The following is a 20,043-nucleotide window of genomic DNA, read 5'->3' on the forward strand; positions in this document are numbered from 1 at the left end:
TACCACAACTTGTTCAGTCATTTCCCTCAAGGAAATTCCCTCAATTTCCAATTTTTTGCCACCACAAAAAAGAGCTGCTATTGTGAGAGAGAGAGAGAGAGAGAGAGAGAGAGAGAGAGAGAGAGAGAGAGAGAGAGAGAGATTTCCCCTTTTCTTTGATCTCTTAGGGAAAAAGACCCAATTTGTTAGGTCAAAAGGTCTGCATATTTATAGTCTTTGGGTATAGTGTCAAATTGTTCTCCAGAATGATTGGATCAGCTCACAACTCCACCAGGAATAGATTAGTGTCCCTATTTTTCCACATTCTCTCAAGTATTTTTCCTTTTCTGTCATGATAGTCAATCTGTTAGGTTAGAGGGAATACTTCAGAGTTTTTTTAATTTGTGTTTCTCTAATCAATAGTGATTTAGAGCATTTTTTATGTGACTTGATAGCTTTGAACAAGTCTTACTTTCAAAGAGTTTACATTCTAATGAAGGCAATGACATTTATAAGTATATATAGAATAAATTTTAAAAGAATGAATAAATACATGTATATGTACATAGAGAGATACATACATGAATGCATTCATATATAGTTCAATAGGTATTAAATAGATTGGGTCAAAGAGATTCCTCACAGGGAATTTCCCACACCAACAAAACCACATATATAAAAACAAATAAAATCACACACGTTACATAAACATACATGTAGTATATAACATGCATGTATATGTGTTGTCTACATATATAAAAGGGTACGTGTATACATACATGTTGTATAAATATAATTGTGATAGGCCCTAGGGAAAACAATTACAGGATCATATAGAGAGAGTTAGTAGGCATCTCAGAGGACATTTAGTCATTTTTTTTTAATATGAGGAAACGAGACCCAAAGAGTTAAAACGATTATCCAAGATCACACAAGTTTTATATGGCAGAACTGAGATTTGAACCCAAGCCTTCTTCATACAGATTCAGCACACTTTCTACCATAATGAATCACTACCAAGTTTAATAGTCCCATGATCTTTGATGAATAAAACAGTTCACTAAAAAAATTTTTTTCAGATCTTTTTCATTTTTCTTCTACTGGTTGTCCTTCCATTTCTATCCTTTTATTTCCTTAGGCAAAAAAAGTATCAGTTCTGATATAGCTATGTTGAGGGTTGGAGAATGTTACTTCATGAGTTTGAGAGGGTCAGATATCCTGAATCCAACATAGGAACTTATTTGTGAAAGGGAGAGCTTGTGTATCCAAGAAAATAGCCATCAACAAGTACACAGACCCAAGCTTGGGTATTTTATCAAGAGTCATATGTATACTAAAGTTGTTTGAACATTGCAAAGACTGAGATAAAATATAAAATATCTAGTCATACATCACACAAATGAAGATGTTCTTATGAATATTAAGTAAACTCTTCTCAGCAAATTTTAATTATAATTGCAAATTAAGTTATTGAATTCTGTTTTAAGTTGGGTTTTTTGGTCAAACATGAACTTGTGAATATCCTATGTATAACATTATCTGTGTGTGTAGGAAGTAGTTATCTATCCTAAATCTGATTCATATTATATATTTAATATCTTTTAAACTCTCCCTACATAGGTAAACTTGAGAGATGATCCTAAGCCTAAATTTTAAATAATTTCTCTGTGGGAACACTGAGGTTGGACTTTAAAAAATGAAGTGTATGAAAAAAAAGAAGGATTAACTCCTCTTTTAGAGAACAGACTGTTCCCAGAATTGAATCTGGTCAGTACCATATACATTGAGTCAGAACAGAGGGTTCTCTATGTGATAAAGGGGGGTGAAACAGTGCCCACAGATCCTATGGGCCCGGAAGCATATCCATATTAGACATATATTATCAGTTCTTTGAAGAAGCCACTACAGATAAGGAAATTGAAACTCAATGAGGTTAAGTGATAAATACACATAGATAATAATAATAATCTATAGTAATATTTAGCATTTCTATAACACTTTTAAGGTTTACAAAGCACTTTACAAGTATTAAATTCTCATTTAATCCTAACAAAACCCTGGAAGTTAGATATTATTATTTTATCCATTTTAAAGATAATACAGAAATTAAATAACTTGCATAGGATCACACAGATAGTGTTTGGGAAAGAATTCAAACTCAGTTTTTCTTGACTCCAAGGTACCTACCTGACTCTAATAAATATTTTAGGTGATATTTGAAAGCAAGTCTTTCTCATTTCAGGTTAAGTGTTCTATCTACATAATCCTGACTCTCTGAATCATATGAACAAGTGAAAAAGACTACCATAAAGTGCCTATACTATAAAGCACAAGCCATAGGCAAGCTTTACAATATCCCTCAAATGGAAATCAAATCATGCTTAGACTAAAACAAATACTTCCTAAATCCTCTCACTTTAATTACTCAGCAGAAATTAAACCTCTTTATTTCTTCACTAACCTAGTCCCCAGTCACTCAAAACAGACAAAATCCTACCCGAGCCCATATTGTAAAAAAATAGTTCAATAGTTGGCAAGATCTTTGTTTGTGCAAAACCTGGGGCACAAAAACCTGTGTAATTTAATTTGGAATAATTTTCATCTCTTCATGTTGTTCTAACCCTTATCTGTTTCCTGCATTTCCTAGGATTTTGAGGTAGAGGAGACCTCAGGGATCTTGGTAATTGTCCATAAGACTTCGTTTCCACTTACTGGGAAAAGATTCTTCTCACTAGTCCTTTATGTTCTTTCAGCCTAAGAAAGCACCCGTCTTTGTTGCCCGCTTCTGTACCCTCTGCGGGGCCTCTGCATTTTTCAGTAAGTGAATTGAAAGGCAGGCCTTTGCCCTGGTTGTTAATGATTCCAAATGAGAGCCATGAAACACAAATGGTTCCCCTAACAGAGAGATTACTCAAATTTATAACTCCAGATTCCAAGAACTCCATTCTATTCTGGTTTTCTCCAAAATACAAATCACCAAATAACACCCTTCCTCTTGCTGTGTTCTTCCTTCGATGATATAGAAAATGCGCTCAGAGAAGTAGAAACAGCATTGGGCCACATAATTAACTCAGGCAAGACTTTATAGCCCCTGACATAAGAGTCGATGCTATGGATTTCCTCCAAAAACACTGAAGAGTTCATGGAATGACTTAGAAAGAATGTGGAGAGTTTATAAGATGAAGAAAACTTTGAAATCTCTCATGTGCCCAAGATATCTTCATCAGGAAATATAATTGTTGTTTTCCTTCTTCCCTCAGCTGGATTTACTGGAGGGTATAGTAAGTAATGACTCTAAAGAGAATGAAAGACTTTCCACCCAAAAGATTATGTTCCCTTTATTTTGCTCAAAGGCAGATTTTTATACCAGTAACCAATGAATTCTTATTTGGTAACAAAACCCAAAGCCTGGAGTTACAGTGGTAACGCACACCCAGAATCCAGTGTGAATGGCAATTCTGCAAACCACTTAATTACAATATTCTCAGTGCCAGGACTCATTGGTAACATGACTGAGACACTGTATTGAGACAACAGAGATGTCCCGAAATCTGCATCAACAGCAGAAGGGCTTTAGAAGAATTGGTCAGCCTATGATTTTTCAACCAAACTCATTTCCTGGGGAATTTTCTTCCAACATTTGTTTAATCTCTCTGAAAGAACTCTGAGTTTAATTCTATACATCAGGCAGAGATGATAGACTAAGGCTCTGTTTCTTCTTAAAGCCACTAACCATGACATGCTGCCTCAATGAGAAGTCACCAAAGTATTTAAACAACCATACTCAGAAATAAATGCCTACATTCCATGTTAAAAAAAAAAAAAAGTTCCTCAGATGCCATGTTTAATGTTGTCTTTAAAAATATATATATTTCTTTTGAAACTACTCAGGCAGACACTAATCAAATAGTTTTCTCTATTTTACTTTTTTTTTTTTTGCAAAGTAAACAGAAAAGTTTGGTTCATTATCTTTCCTTTTCTGTAACTTGATGTGTGTTTTAAGCCACTGAGCCACAACGTATGTCCCAAGTATACAATCCTTTTAACTAAAAAAGTTTAGTGAAGAGAATCGGGAGATCTGGTTTTTGATCCCAAGGTACCATTCTCTAGTGATATCACTTCACCTGACTTGAATTTTGGTTTACTCTCAAATTTGGTTTACATTCAAAGATCTACAAAGGTCCCCTTCCAGGTCAAATATTTTATGAACCAATTCAATTGAACCCAACAGTGATTACTCACCTTTTGTGTGCAGAGCACTGTCCTAGGCATTGACAGGAAAATACAATTTTGACTAGACACAAGTTCCAGCAGAACAGAGAAGGGCCAAGTCAATATCCCACCACCATAAAAAAAAGACCTCCTCCGACAAAGAAGTTTCATAAAACCATATTATTGTCCCTATCTTTACCTTCCTTTTTATCCCTAGTGCTTAGTACAGTGCCTGACATATAGAAAAAGCTTAGTAAATGCTTATTAATTGACAAACTTGATTTTCTAGTGTTCTTCATTGTAATATGTTCTTCCTGAATCCATGAAGACTCCTCAGCTTTGGATCTTTGCTCCTTGTCTGATTAGCCCCTTTCATTTGGCAATCTCCATTGATTGTGGCTTAACTCACTTTTCTCTCTAATCAAGACTTTGATTTTTGTAATGTTTTGGTTAGCTTTCTGGAGGTCTTGGGACCAGCCTTCGTTTCAGCCAGGGATAAAGTGCAAGTCTTTATTGTCTCCTTCACAGTCTATCTCCTTGCCTGGGACATAGGCTAGCTTTCTGGGGCCCTTCAGACTGGCCTTGGTCTCAGTGGGGGAAGCAGGAGAGCCACCACGAGGCTGATGAAGATGGAATGTCTCTTGAAGTCTGTCTCATTCAGAGAGCTTGAGCTCCAGCTTCAAGTCCTCTGTCTTCTCTGAGTCTGTCTCTGGCTGAGTTTGTCCCAGTTTATATGCTCTGTTACAATTACATCATTACAGTATAATGATACCAATCATTATATCACTAGGGCAATCATACTGAAATAGACAACTCACATGCTAAACTAGATAACCATTGTCTTATCAATTCCACTAAGTTAACACCTTGTTTAAATCAGTCATACTATGAACATTATGGAATATTATTGTTCTGTAAGAAATGACCAACAGGATGAATACAGAGAGGACTGGCGAGAGTTACATGAACTGATGCTACGTGAAATGAGCAGAACCAGAAGATCATTATGTACCTCAACAACGATACTGTTTGAGGATATATTCTCATGGAAGTGGATCTCTTTGATAAAGAGATCTAACTCAGTTTCAATTGATCAAGGATGGACAGAAGCAGCTACATCCAAAGAAAGAACACTGAAAAATGAATATAAACTGCTTGCATTTTTGTTTTTCTTCCCAGGTTATTTATACCTTCTGAATCCAATTCTCCCTGTGCAACAAGAGAACTGTTCGGTTCTGCACACATATATTGTATCTGGGATATACTGTAACCTATTTAACATGTAAAGGACTGCTTGCCATCTGGGGGAGGGGGTGGAGGGAGGGAAGGGAAAAATCGGAAGAGAAGTGAATGCAAGGGATAATGTTGTAAAAAAATTACCCTGGCATGGGTTCTGTCAATAAAAAGTTATTTCAAAAAAAAATCAATCATACTGAGCCTTAAGTATATTTCTCCAAAGTTCCTACCCTTTACATATTATTCCTTCTTTGGGATTTTTTTTTCTTTCAGGCATTATTAACCAGCCTGAATAACTAACATGGTTTTCCCTCTCTTCTTCTGAAAGTAGGGATTCTATCAAAAGTAGAATACTTAATTTCCTTACTTGCCTTACTGATAATTCCATCCTTCAAAAGCAACCAAGAGGAATGCTACTCTAGATATGATTTTTCACTAGCATAAAGAAATTGATTGTTGGAATAGAAATCGTGGAAATCTATAGAGCAAGAGGGAGGTATAACAGTTCCTTCTAGAGTTTGTGAGAGAAAAGATAATGAAAACAAAGCACTCTCCGACATATACCCTAGATTTTAGAAAAGCAAATTTTAAAGGGTTAAAAAAAAAAAAGGATAGATGAAATCAGCCCAGGAGAGAAATCATCTCTTAAAAATGATATTCTAAAGAAACATTTATTAGATAAGAAAACTGAGGTGTAGCTAAATTAAGTAGGCAGGCAGTAAAGTCAGATTTTGAATTCAAGTCTCTAACACTAAATAATCTTTCCACTGTCTCATAAAATAGCAATGTATAGTCTTAGTATTTAGCATAGTACCCGGCATGCAGTAGACACTTAATATATGTTGATTGATTGATTGATTGCAGGGGGCACTAAAAAGTTAAATGACTTGCCCAGAGTCACCTGGCCATAAAGTGTCAGAATTAGGATTTGAAAGCAACTCACTTTGACTTCACAATTGGCCTTCTATCTGCTTTGCTGCACTGCCCCTCATGAGAGTCTTATTTGCCCCTCAACAGAAGCCCATCATTAGATTTGACAATGCTTTCTAAGATTTTATTAAGCTCTTTTATGACATCATCATTCTTACATCAGGGACTAAGGGAATCAACTAGTTAGCTCAGAATCTAAAACCCTCTTTCACCTATGTTGTCTAGATAATTGAAGACAAAGAATCTTAAGTTTATATTATCTAGATAATTGTCTGAGTGTTGGCCATGGTTTGTCCGGGTAGGCAAGAGATTCACAGCCCTGTTGTTGTCAGCTCTGTACTAGCAGGCATTTAGACAAGGAAGAGAAACTAAGAGCTACTTCTGCATGAAGTTAGCTGGAGCAGAACAGCATGTGAGGGCTAATCACTATTTCTGGCTGCCCTAAACTAGCAGCAGAATATTATTTAGTAGAAAACATCCAGGCAGTTAAAATTTGATGTTTTTACAATTGGTTTAGCATGTCTTCTCTTATTATAGAACATAAGATTGTTGGTGCCTTAAGGTTATTTTCCTAAAGTGTCTAGACATCCCCAAGGGAAATCACTGAAATTAGGAGTAAATATACTGTTCTTTATGCACAAGAATGGTGAACTCTGTCTTGCCTTCCCAGGGTTGCTATGAATGATCAACATTCTTGATTGCCCTTTCTCTCCTTATTTATGACATGGTTGGCCCTGATGGATTGGTATGGAGTAAGTGCTGTGTAGAAGTAGCCAAGAATTATAGAATGTCAAAATAGAAAGGGACCTCAAAGTCCACCTAATGTTAGGAGTTTTTAACCTTTTGGGGGGGGGGCAATTTAGTGAAGCCTATGCACCCTTCTTAAAATAACATTCATTTGTGTTTGATTATTGGGTTGTTGTTGTTGTTGTTTTAAAGAATTGAAGGAAATGCTAAATTTTAATTGGAGTTTAGTCAAAATGAAAATGGAATTTTTTTCTCCAGCCAAGATCATAGACTACCTGAAATCTATCCATAGACCCCATAGACCAGTTTAAGAACTATTGACCTCGTCCAACTCATATCTGAAAAAGAATCCTCTTTAAAACATCACGTAGAAGTGAGTATCTGGTCTTTACTTGTAAAAGGACCATCCTTTTCTTCCAAAGGCAGCTCATTTCTCTTTGGGACATGCCTAATTGCTATGAAATTTGGAATCAAACCTAAATCTGTTCTTCTAGGCCTTGGAATTATTGCTCCTACTTCTGTCCTCTGGTATCAGATGGAAACAAGTCTCTTTCATTTTATAGATCTGGGACTTAAAATGTTGATGGAAAGAAAATTATTCTGATTTGAGATGAATTGGAATTTAAAAAGGGCTGGAAACATTTTGGTAGTATCTGATACTGGCAGAAACTAGTTGGAGACCAGCATCTCACACCATATACTGAGATAAAGTTAAAATGGATACATGATTTAGACAAAAAGAGTGATATCATAAGTAAATTAGGGGAGCATGAGATATTATACCTGTCAGGTTTATGAATAAGGGAAGAATTAAGACCAAAAAAGACATAGAGAATATTATAAGATATAAAATGGATAATTTTTATTATATCAAATTTTAAAAAAGTTTTGCACAAACAAAACCGATGTACTTGGAGTTTGGTTTAATTTTACCCTTTTGTAAAAATGACATCAAATAACTATTATTATGTCTATATTTCAGGATGTACTATCTTGTTGAAATGCATGCAATTAGGTTAGAGGAAATGTAGAGCAGGACATAGACCAGGGGCTTGCATTTGAAAGTCCTGGATTCAAGTCCTAGCTCTTCCATTTAATAGTTATTTGAGATTGAATGACAGAGTGTACCTCTCTAAGACTCATTTCTCTTATATATAAAATGGATAAAACGATCAGGTTTTAAACCCCCTTCTCCCCAAAGCATATAATAGACTGCTTAGAGAATGATGACTTGAAGTCACTAACACCATGCTATAAGCAACTCAACTACAGGAAAGAACTCTTATACAATGTAACCCAGATCCTATCAATGCAAGATTGTTCATAAGTAGGATTCTTTATTTTGAGAAAGAAGTCTAAAGCACAAGCACAACCTAAATTTCATTTGCTGGTTTTTAAAAATTCACTTTGAACTTAAAAAAAAAATTCCATGTATACAATACAATCAAAAAAGAGAATTCAATATAAAACCATGAATTTCCATTTCATTCTCTTAAAAAAAAACTATGTAATAAATACTACACATCATTTTCAAAGCTACCTTGCTTTTCTGTGCTTCCTTTGAGTTTTCTTTTATTCTCTTCTATACACATTTTGTTTTTTTCTTCCTTCTTCCCTCCCTTCCCTGTCTTAGAGAAGGCTAGTATTAGACACAAATATATGTATATAATATATGCATGTGTGTGTGAAAATGTGTGGGGGAGTGTCAAAGCATATTATCTATACATACTTCTATTTATCAATTCTTTCTCTGGATGTATTCCCATTTTCTTCACCGGTCCTGTGAAGTTGATTTGAGTAATGACTGTGATTATTAAGAACATGTTATATTTCCTCCTGAGATGCACATTTTTTTCCTACTTTCCCTTTCTATGGGATAAAGTTGTAACACAACTTATCTTATTCAAATGAAGCCTTTACAGAAACATATAAAACAAAAAGAAAATATCACAGTGATGTTCCTGAAAAGAAAATAATATTTAATAAGGTTAGGTAGCCAGTACCTGAAATGTAAAATGCTAGTTATTTAAATATCTCTGTGAAAATAACAGTAGAAAATAGTTACATAGCATTTTAAGATTTGCAAAGGGCTTTGCATATTTTTATATGTTTATATATTATTTACATATTTTTATATGTTTATATATCATCTCATTTTAATGCTCACAATAACCCTGTGTTACAAATGTTGGGGAGAATTTCCAGTTCTTAAGCAACGAAGCCTCTTATGAGTTTATGATCTCCTTGAGTATAGTAGATCGATTCATGGCTTAGAAAAGACCTCAGAAGTTATTTCCAGCCATCTCATTTTACAAACGAGGATATTAAGACTAATGGAGATTAAATTATTGGCCTAAGGTTACAAAGGGAGAAAGTGCAAGACAAGATTTGAATCTAGGTCTTCTGATCCCAGAGACAATATTTTTTCCATTGTAATACCCTGCTTCCAATGATTGCAATTTTCTTTATTTCTCTCTCTGCCTAGCCCTTGGTTCAACTCAATTTAAAACAAGCTTGTATTAAGCACCTACTATCTGCCAAAACTATCTTTACCTTTAAGCACCTCACAGCCAATTAAAGGTATTGGTACTAGGCAATATTGTGCACAATGAAAGACCAATTGACAGAGGTATAAGACTAAACATTTATTTTTCAAACAAATGTCGGGTTCAGGAAGCCTGACACAATAAGAAACATATCTGATTCACATTGGTCTATGTGCCAGGAGGTGCATAATACTAAAATATTAGTTCACCTTGACATCCCTGCTCAGACATAAAAGCTTCATTTTTGATACTGAGTGAATTGATAACAGCACCAATCTTCTTAAGATGTTAATCTTAGTGTTATCATGCCTTTTATTATGACAATTCAACCATAGCCCAACTTCTTCCAAATATCTGGCCCCAGATAATGAAATTCAAAAGGGATTACAGATGACACTGAGCCAAATTCTCATCCTATGGAAGCAAAGAAAGCATGATAATATCACAATTATGTGATACTAGAGAAATCCAGTTCTAAGATTCAATCCAATCTAATCTAATCTAAATCTAGTTCTAACATTGGAACAAAATTCTTTCTTTGGAACTCTTTAGGATCTCAGCCATATTTTATGGAATCCCTTGGGACCTTTCCTGTCGTGATTTGGGGAAGATCTCATCATCCACATTGGTATAAAGCCAAAACAAAAGATCAGCAAATGATAGCTAAATATTGGTGACCTGGGCTGTGTTTCTTAACAGACACAGCCTATCTAGTTCAGAACTCAGATCTTTAGTCTGGTTCAAATATTTATTTCATTAAAATGTAATGGGAGAGGGGGTAGCTAGATAGTACAGTGGATAGAGCACCAGCCTTGAAGTCAGGAGGACCTGAGTTCAAATCTAGTCTCAGACACTTAATACTTCCTAGCTGTGTGACCCTGGGCAGGTCACTTAACCCCAATTGCCTCAGCAAATTAAAAAAATAATAATAATAATAATAAAATGTAATGGGAGAACAGTATTTCTACTGGGCTTATATCCCAAATAGATCTTAAAGAAGAGAAAGGGACCCATATATGAAAAAATGTTCGTGGCAGCTGTTTTTATAGTGAGTAGAAACTGGAAACTGAATGAATGCCCATCAATTGGAGAATAGCTGAATAAATTGTGGTATATGAATGTTATGGAATATTATTGTTCTGTAAGAAATGATCAACAGGATAATTTCAGAAAGGCCTGGAGAGACTTACGTGAACTGATGCTGAGTGAAAGGAGCAGAATCAGAAGATCATTATACATGGCAACAACAAGACTATACGATGATCAATTCTGATGGACGTGACTTTTTTCAGCAATGAGATGATTCAAACCAGTTCCAATTGCTCAATGATGAAGAGAGCCATATACACCCAGAGACAGGACTGTGGGAACTGTGTGTGGACCACAACATAGCATTTTCATGCTTTCTGTTTGTTTACTTGTATTTTGTTTTCCTTCTCAAGTTTTTGTTTTCTTTTTAGATGCAGTTTTTTCTTGTGCAACAAGATAATTGTATAAATATGTATACATATATTGGATTTAACATATTTAACATGTATTGGACTACCTGCCATCTAGGGGAGGGGATGGAGGGAGGGAAGGAACAATTTGGAACAGAACGTTTTGAAAAGATCAATGTTGAAAAAGTACCCATGCATATGTTTTGCAATTAAAAAGCTTTAGTAAATAAAAAAATAAATTAAAAAATGTAATGAAAGAATATGCTCTCAGAGTTGCACCCAAAATTAACTATCACAAATAGATATGCCTAGCTCTAAGCCTTAGGTTTCATCATTCAATCTAAGGGAAAAAAAAGAAAGGCATGAAGATTATAGGAATGAAATTGTAATTGAAGCTGAAAAGAAGCATGAATTAATTAACAAGCATATTTGTGACATACATGGGGATAACATGAGATGAGAATACAAGAACAAGAATACAAGAACAAGAATGAAGTAATCCCTGACCTCAAGGAACTTAACATTCCATTGGGGAAGACAAATTGAACACGTAGTCATTTAAGTACACACATTTATACCTTCTATATATGTACTTACATATATTTACATTTACACAAATAAAATATATTTATATATTTACATATATAAACACATATGTAATCACAAATAATATGTATAAAGTATATACAATATTAATACACAGGGTCCCCATTAATACACGATCTTTGGGGAGAATGGGTTGGAAAAGCCCTGAACAGAAATCCCTCCCGGCCTTTGGGAGGGGCCCTACCAATGCTCTTGTTTATAGGAGAAAATCCCAGATAAGTAATCTCCTCTTAAAATTCAATTGAAGATCTTGGACAGGGACATAATCACCACTCTCTATTGAAAGGTCCCCAAAATAATCAAATGCCCAGACCTTTGCAAAAGTCCTAACAGGATTTTGCCCACTAAGAAAGTTGTTTTCTTAGTGTAATAAACCCATTTTTGCCACACACCTCTTGCCTGTATTCATTCGGGTTTGTGAATTCTTTTGCAAAGCCTGCAACCAGCCACGGGACCCCATAACTGTCAGGGGATCTCTCAACCTTCATTTCTCACACCTCAACACCACCTCTGACACACATAGGTTTTGTGACTCTATATAAAACCACTTAACCACTTACTGCCAGAAATGTCAAACAATCAATCAATCAGCAGTTATTATACTTTGTATGCACCAACATGCAGCCTAAAGACCTCATGAAGTCCACAACTTCCAGTGCTATCTGAACCAGATTAAAATGTCATTGGGAAATATTAAATAAAATAAATAAAAATACAACAAAAACATAGGTAATATTACATTTTAAAACTAAGTCAATATGCAGCCCACAAGGATCCTTATGAATGGCTAAGTGGCCACCATTTCTATTTTAATTGGACACCATTACTTTAAGCAACTCTCAAAGGCTGTTGAGTTGTAGAGTATATGGCAACTTGCATTGGCAGAAGGATTTTCCTCAATGGAAGCTCTCTCACCAATGAAATAATAAACTGAATCCAAAAGTCAATAAATACAGACTAAACTTATAATTTCCTTGATATAGAGAATTCCTGGATAAAGAAATTCCCAATAGTAAGCTATTCAGATCAGCATCTTAACAATTTATAACCTTAAAGTTGCCTTGAGAATTGAGCAGTTACATATACCAAGATAAGATCAAAATGGATCCATGACCTAAGCATAAAGAACGAGATTGTAAATAAGTTAGAGGAACATAGGATAGTTTATCTCTCAGACTTGTGGAGGAGAAAGAAATTTGTGACCAAAGATGAACTAGAGGTCATTACTGATCACAAAATAGAAAATTTTGATTATATCAAATTAAAAAGCCTCTGTACAAACAAAACTAATGCAAACAAGATTGGAAGTGAAGCAACAAACTGGGAAAACATCTTTACAGTTAAAGGTTCTGATAAAGGCCTCATTTCCAAAATATATAGGGAACTGACCCTAATTTATAAAAAATTAAGCCATTCTCCAATTGATAAATGGTCAAAGGATATGAACAGACAATTTTCAGATGATGAAATTGAAACTATTACCATTCATATGAAAGAGTGTTCCAAATCACTATTGATCAGAGAAATGCAAATTAAGACAACTCTGAGATACCACTACACACCTGTCAGATTGGCTAAGATGACAGGAAAAAAATAATGATGAATGTTGGAGGGGATGCGGGAAAACTGGGACACTGATGCATTGTTGGTGGAGTTGTGAATGAATCCAACCATTCTGGAGAGCAATCCGGAATTATGCCCAAAAAGTTATCAAATTGTGCATACCCTTTGATCCAGCAGTGCTACTACTGGGCTTATACCCCAAAGAGATACTAAAAAAGGGAAAGGGACCTGTATGTGCCAAAATGTTTGTGGAAGCCCTGTTTGTAGTGGCCAGAAACTGGAAAATGAAAGGATGCCCGTCAATTGGAGAATGGCTGGGTAAATTGTGGTATATGAATGTTATGGAATATTATTGCTCTGTAAGGAATGACCAGCAGGATGAATACAGAGAGGCTTGGAGAGACTTACATGAACTGATGCTAAGTGAAATGAGCAGAACCAGGAGATCATTATATACTTCAACAATGATATTGTATGAGGATATATTCCAAAGAGACCTAACTGAGTTTCAATTTTTAAATGATGGACAGAAGCAGTTACACCCAAAGAAAGAACACTAGGAAACGAATATGAACTATTTGCAATTTTGTTTTTCTTCCTGGTTTATTTGTACCTTCTGAATCCAATTCTCCCTGTGCAACAAGAGAACTGTTCGGTTCTGTAAACATATATTGTATCTAGGATATACTGCAACATATTTAATATATATAGAACTGCTTGCCATCTAGGGGAGGGGATGGAGGGAGGGAGGGGAAAAATCGAAACAGAAGCGAGTGCAAGGGATAATGTTGTAAAAAAAAATTACCCTGGCATGGATTCTGTCAATATAAAGTTATTATTAAATAAAATTTTAAAAAAAAGAGAATTGAGCAGTTACATAACTTGACCAAGGTCACACAGTCACTGTGAGCCAAAGGTAAATTATTAAATAAAATTTTTAAAAAAAGAGAATTGAGCAGTTACATAACTTGACCAAGGTCACACAGTCACTGTGAGCCAAAGGTAAAACTTGGATCCCACTCTTTCTGGGTCGAGGCTACTTCTTTAGTCTCTGTTTTGTGCTAAGATAGACAGAGAGATATATAAATAGATACATACATGAATAAATGGAGAAATAGGCTCAAAGATAAAAAGAGAGATGATAGGTAGATAGATAGATAGATAAAAAGGGTAATACTTGTGTGTGTAGGGGAGGTATAAACAACTGGCAAATGTCTCATAAAGAATGATAGGAGGCATAGATAACTGTATCTTGAATCAATTTGTCCTAGGATCTAGCACTTTTCAGCTTCAGTACTTAAATTGTTCACCTACTTCCTATTCCCTCTTCATTCTCTTCACTATTTATTTCCCTTCTTTAAAAGTCCTCTTTGGAGATAAATAAATAACTGTAATCCTGACAGTTGACTGGATGGATCATAAAACACAATACAAAATGATATATCACCTTCACATTGTTGTATCAGCTGATCATGCCACAGTACCATTGTCCTAGGTATACCTTTGACTAAGAGTTTTATAAAGTGAGAATTGGCATTCTATTCTTGTTTTCTTTTGAAATATAAGAGAATAATATATAGGATTCTATAAATTATTGAAAAAAATTCCAAAATTTCTAGATGAAGATTAAAAGGATGTGATCCAACTAGAAAATAGCAAATACTTTAAAAAATTATAATATAAATGAAATTTATTGGGGAAGAAAAGAAAAAATGAGAGGAAGGGGGGAAAGAGAGAGAAAGAGGGTAAAAGGGAAGGAAAGAAAGAAATTGAAGAAGCTGGAGATGTGAAAGGAGAATAAAGTGAAGTTACTCATTTGAAATTGATTTGTAATTAACTAAATTATACAGCATCAAAGATCTAAAATACCTGTTACCATGAATTTTGAACAGTCACATCAAGAAGTTCACTCTTAGTAAGCAGAACTAAGAGAACATTATACACAGTCACAAGATTTATATGATGATCAACTGTGATGGACTTAGCTCTTTTCAATAATGAGGTGATCCAAGACAATTCTAATAGCCTTGTGATGGAAAGTACCATCCCCATCCAGAAAGAACTATGAAGATTGAATGTGGATCAAAGCATAATATTTTCATCTTTGTTGTTGTTGATGTTTGCTTACTTGGTTTTTTTTCTTTTTTGTGTCTTTTTCCCTTTTGATCTGATTTTTCTTGTTCAGCATGACTAATATGGAACTATGTTTAGAAGAATTGTACATTTAACATATATTAAATTTCTTGCTGTCTTAGGAAGGGGAGAAGGGAAACGGAGAAAAATGTAGAACACAAAGTTTTGCAATGGTGAATGCTGAAAATTATTTTTGCATGTATTTGGAAAAATAAAATACTATTTTAAATAAAGAAGTTCACTCTTCAGCAAGAAAATAAGTCTCAGTAGTTGTTTATAATGTTTTTATGTAACTTAAATGGACTCTCAATGTCATACCACAATACTGTTAGAATATTTGTTGTATTCAACATAGCTCTCTTCTCTGTCAATACCTTTCCTCCTTGCCACTCTATGTGAGTCACTGACTGAAAAAGTCTTCACCTTTTGGCCAAATTGATGGTGCATCTCTACAAATTTATCTAAGGTAGTTCATACAGTACAGGCACACATAGTAAGTAGATCTTTAATAAATGTTTGTTGATTGATTGGTAGAATCCAGAATCATGTCCCCATCATGATAAACATCAGATGATCTTTGTAGAGACATAAATATCATAATCAAGTTACATTTACCATATGATTATGTTCAAAAAGTACATCACCAGAGTAGTTAGAAAAGATAGTATAGCTTCCTTGAATATTTCTAAATTAATTGAACTTTATTGACTCAATTAAGCAAACATTTATTAAGTGCCCACTATGTGTTAGGAATTGTAGTAGAATTTGGTAATGGAAAGACAAAAACAAAACAGCCTCTGCCTTCAAGAGCTTATGATCTACTATAGGCAGTGATGGGGCTGGATGGAAGGGAGAAAAAGAGAGAGACAGCAACCAAGAACAAGAACAAGAAGAACAAGAAAAAGAAGAAGAGGAAAAGAGGGAGGAGAAAGAGGAGGAGGAGGAAAGGGGAGGAGAAGAGAGGGGAGAGAGGGAAGAAAGTTTTAATAGTTGAAGGAATCAGAAAAGGTTTCATGTTGGAGCTAACTCTGAGCTGTGCTTTAAAGGAAGGTAGGGAATCAATAAGAAGGAAATGAGTTAAATACATTTCAGACAAGAGAGATAGCCTGTTCAAAGGCCCAGAAATATGTATCTCACTTCACAGCTAGCAAGTCAGTTTGATAATAACAAAATACATGAAGTAGATTAATAGCAGCCTAGAGACAGCTAGGTAGCAGAGTAGAGCACTAGAATAGGAGGCAGGTTAAAACCAAGTTCAAATCTAAGCCTCAGACATGAGTTGTTTGTTTTTCTCCCAAGCAAGTCACTCAACACCATTCTGCATCATTTTCCTCAACTGAAAAATGAGAGTAACAAGAGTACTTAACTTCCCAGGTTTGTTGTGAAGATCAAATGAAATGCTGCTAGAAAGCTCTTAGCATAATTCCTGTCACATAGTAGGTATTTAATAAATGTTCCTTTCCCCCTTTCTTTATATGAGGTAAGACTAGAAAGGTAAGAAGGACAAAAAAAAGCTATTTTTTTAAATGACTATGATAAAGTAAATGAAAATTGTTCCTAAAGGAAGGGGAAGGTAATATTCAATTTTGATCTGAGAGAATAAATAATAAAGCATATCTCCCTTCTTTTAGTAAAGAGAATCAGAGAATCAAAAATTTAGAAGTGACCATGTAGTACAAGCATATGGAATGTTCAGCCCATGGGCTTTAGCCCATGAAATCCTTTGTTCTGACCAACTGAAGATGATGAGGTGAAATCTAGATAGAACACCCTCTCAAAGCTTGAGTTCTATAAGTTGATAATTTTGTATAGCCCATGAATGATGTTATAAATACCCAAATAGCCCTTGGCAGAAAAAAGGACTCCCTTCTCCTGATCTAGTGGAAAGCTTCTCAAACTGTGGGTCATTACCCCATGTGGGGTCTGATAACTGAATGTGAGGATTGCAAAATTATGGTTTCTTACCAGTAAATTTTTGATTTCATACCTACTTTATATACCTACATAACTAGGGTCACATAAAAATTTTTCAGGTGAAAAGGGATCACAAATGGAAAAAAGTTTAAGAAACCCTGTTTTCTAGATGATTATATTGAGGCCCAGAAATCTGAAATAGCATGCCCAAGATAGGGACCATGGCTATAAACTATCAGGTGCAATCACTGTATCTCTTGATTTGCTTAGCTGTTTTTCTTAGTTACAAGGAAGGAGTCGATACTGGCGAGGGAGAGAGGGCAGGGAGAAGGGGGGAAAAAGTTATATCTGGAAATGACAATGTAAACACAAAAGGCATCAATAATGTCATTGTTGTTTTAAGGAATGTGGGTATCAGATTTTGGAGAGCTTTAAATGCAAGTTAAGAATTTTGTATCCCTTCCTAGACACAATGGGGAGCCACTGAAGATTTCTGAGAACAGGAATGTTACAGTCAGGTCTGAGGTTTAGGAATATCAATTTGACAGCTGGATGCAAGATGGATTGAAGAGGGGGAAAAAAACTAGAAGCAGAGAGACCAATGCGCGGGCTATTGGAGTAACCAAGGCTATAATCATCCCTAGCCTAAAATCAATGTCAAAGAAATGAGTAAGAATAATGGTTCCCAAATTTGTGGTTAGTTTCTCTTGCTTTCTTTTAAAGTATGACATGGTAGCTTTTTAAAAGCAAACTGCACGTATGCGATTTAGTACAAATGCAAGAGTAGTGAGCTCTTCTTTTTCCAATTTAAACTCCAGAGCAAGGTGAAGTCAAAACAGATATTTATATTAAGAAGAAATCAAGTCATCTTCTATCCTGTCTTTTCTCTAGTTTTTGGCAGGAATTGGTGTTTTGCCACAGATCTGCCCAGGAATGCCTCAGTTTAGTAACTACATAACTTTTATGGAATGAGATACATTGTCTAGAGTTTCCAGGAAATGAGATTTCTGAGAGCACGCCCAACCCACCAGATGATGTGCTACTCACAGATGGGCTAGCTACTAAGGTTATCTTTCCTATGACCAATCTGCTCCATTCCCATTACCACTGCCCAACTTTTCCCATCCAACCTAACCCTAGCAAGTTTCTGCTCTCCTGAAGGTAAGTCCAAATGTGCAGAATTTTATCTTCCCCACAGCTACAGATTAGACATACTTTTCCATTATGCTCAACACTGTAATTAAAACCCTAGGAAGTGAGTGTACATGAAATCATTCCTTCCGTCAGAGCAGACAGATGGAGAGACATTCCAGTCTGTTTCCAGTCTTTTGTCTTCAGGGCATTTTTGGCATTTCCTTCAGGAAGCTGAAGGTTGTGACCTAAGGCCTTCCTCAGTGAACAGGCTCCTGTTTCCCACAGTTAACCTTACATAGAAATGACATACACTCTATAAGGTAAGGTTTATCTTTATGTCCCAACTGTGTCCTGTCCACACTCAATGGCACTTGAAAGCACTACCTTTCAGAGTCATAACAATAGAAAGGATGGGAGAGCCAAACAAGCTAACTTAAATTCTCTGGTTTAAGCACTGTTGTGGCTGGTTTTAATGAAAGTATGTTCCAGAACCAAAACATGAAACAAGGTTAATGATTAGAGAGCTGTGTGGTATAGTCAGTAGAGTTGAACATAGAATTAAGAAGACCTGGGTTACAAGTCTTGATTCTGACACATAGTAGCCAAGGATTTCTAAACAGTATGGTTATAGGGAGGTTGACCAAGTAGTTTTCCTATTATGAAATCAAAGGCATAGACAAAAAAGAATGAAAAAAAATTAACTATTAGGATATGATTTTTGCCAAACTCCTCCCAAGTTAGTTTAAGATGCAAAGACACATATTCAGACAAAAGGCAGTTCACATCTCATATCTTTAAACATTCATCTACTTTGTGGGTTGAGGTAGACACTAAATAAATCCTACAGACACAATGGTGATTATGTGATTATCTGATACATCCAATCTATTACTAATAAATTCAAGCATATCACATTTAGATTGTAGGCTTCTACTAGGGATTCACAATTTAACCTTGTATTTCTTCTAGGTCTCCCATCCCTGTATTTTCAAGCACTTCCTACTATTTATTTAATGTTATTTAGTTACATGCCATTCCTTTAAAAAATAGATTTTATTGTAGCATTGCTATGTTTAACTTGGGTAGTCTTAAATGTCATCATACATTTATAATTCATGACATTTTTCTTTTCAGAGGCAGAATAACCTAGAACATGAATTCTTAGTCTGGAGTGCATAAACTTTTCTTTTTAATATTTTAATGTGTTTCATTGTATTTCAATGTAATTAGGTACTTTTGTAATCCTATGTATTTAGTTTTATGTATTTTAAAATGTTATTCTAAAAAGAGATTCATAAATTTAACTAGATTGCCAAAGGGGTCCATGAGACAAAAAGAGATTAAGGATCCCTGGTCTAGTAGATAAAAAATTGGCCTCAGGTCAAGAAGACCCAGGTTCAATTCTAACGTCTATTATGCGATAAAGGGTCCCAGTATCTTTTTAACTCTAAGATTGTAAATTACAGAAAAGTTGAGGATCTGCAGTTTGGGAGGCACTTCCATAGTACACCAATCAAATCACAGGTGCTGACAAGTTTATTTTTTTAAGCATATTTCATATTTCAGATCCCTAACAATTCATTAAAATGCATGGCTTTTGCCAC

The sequence above is a fragment of the Antechinus flavipes genome, chromosome 4 (genome assembly GCF_016432865.1).
Source record: "Antechinus flavipes isolate AdamAnt ecotype Samford, QLD, Australia chromosome 4, AdamAnt_v2, whole genome shotgun sequence".
Classification (NCBI taxonomy): Eukaryota; Metazoa; Chordata; class Mammalia; order Dasyuromorphia; family Dasyuridae; genus Antechinus; species Antechinus flavipes.